Here is a 1,390-nt window from a genome sequence, read left to right on the forward strand (position 1 = left end):
AGTTCTGGTTTTCCTAGGACACTAACTCTAGTCACAAAGATCTCTGGAGTGATCAAGCATGGTGGAGTGGCAGGGTGAGTGTTTCAAAAGGATAAGTAGAACCGGAGTCCTGCCCAAGCCATGTTACATCAGTGCCTGCCTATGGCCTCCCAGCCCAACCAGAAATTGACAGAGAGGTATGTCTATGGTGAAAAGATATACATATATTTAGAATTAGCCAGCTGGACTCAGTTTAGATGATCCCAATTTTGTTTGCAACATCCAAAAGCATCGTCATCAGGCAGTTGAACATATGCTTTCTTCTCTCCATGAGGCCGAATCAGGGTGTTGACCTGACCTTGGCCACATCAATGTCATAGAGCTTCTTCACAGTCTGTTTGATCTGGTGCTTGTTGGCTTTAACATCCACAATGAACACAAGTATTTTGTTGTCTTGTATCTTATTTGTGGCCAATTCAGTGATCAGAGGAAACTTCATGATAGCATAGTGGTTAAGCTTGTTTCTCCGGGGAGTGCTCTTCCGAGGATACTTGGGCAGCCTCCAGAGTTGCAGCGTCTTGGGCCTCCCGAACGTGGGTGATGTGAGGATCTTCTTTTTTTGTGTGACTGTGGACACCTTTCAACACTGCTTTCTTGGCCTTTAAAGCTTTCGCTTTGGCTTCGGCTTTAGGAGGGACAGGAGCCTCCTTCTTCGCTTTCGGCGCCATCTTGTGAAAAGGATATTTGTTTATTTTAAATAATTAGTTTCTCTCTTTGCACCTACTTGAAATTATCAGAGAATGGAAATAAGATGAAATAAATTTAAATGATAAAACTAACATTTTAAAGTATATTTTGATTGTTGCATCCCGCTTGTAAGTATTGAAGAGCTGTAAGTTATCTAGTTCTACACAAAGCTCAGTGAATAAAAAGCATAAGGCTAAGTACAACTTTTCAATGTATCAGAAAAAAATATATTCAAAATGCCATGTGCAAAGTGTATGCTCAATTCAAGGTGTTGAAACCATCAAGCCTCATGCAAGCTTTTTCTTAGCTTCTGTAATATCAAATAAGCCCTGCTATATGTCTTGATTTACCATGAAAGTTAAGTGTCACATTTTAGGCAAATAAAAATTATTAAAATTTGACAGCTGGCAAATTATGCTAACATCTGGTAACAAATCATTCTTGACAGTTCAATAGTACACTTCTTATTCCATAGCTATTAATATTATAAACAGCGAAATGCAAAAATTATAGCACCCAACTAATATATTCCCTGAAGTGATAGAAGGAATGCACTGTTTATCTTAATGTGTAAGAAATGTCATCTTTTCACATCTGAGGTTTGAAGTAGATTGGAACTGAATAACTATAAACATGGGTGGCATCATGCAGTGCCACAAGCTAA

At 38.7% G+C, this 1,390-nt stretch overlaps 1 pseudogene; it reads right to left on the reverse strand.

Moving 5' to 3' along the window:
* Positions 1–232: 232 nt before the first annotated feature.
* LOC105508367 lies at positions 233–707 on the reverse strand (annotated as a pseudogene).
* Between the last annotated feature and the right edge of the window lie 683 nt (positions 708–1,390).

Source organism: Colobus angolensis, unplaced genomic scaffold (genome assembly GCF_000951035.1).
Source record: "Colobus angolensis palliatus isolate OR3802 unplaced genomic scaffold, Cang.pa_1.0 Scaffold160, whole genome shotgun sequence".
Lineage (NCBI taxonomy): Eukaryota > Metazoa > Chordata > Mammalia > Primates > Cercopithecidae > Colobus > Colobus angolensis.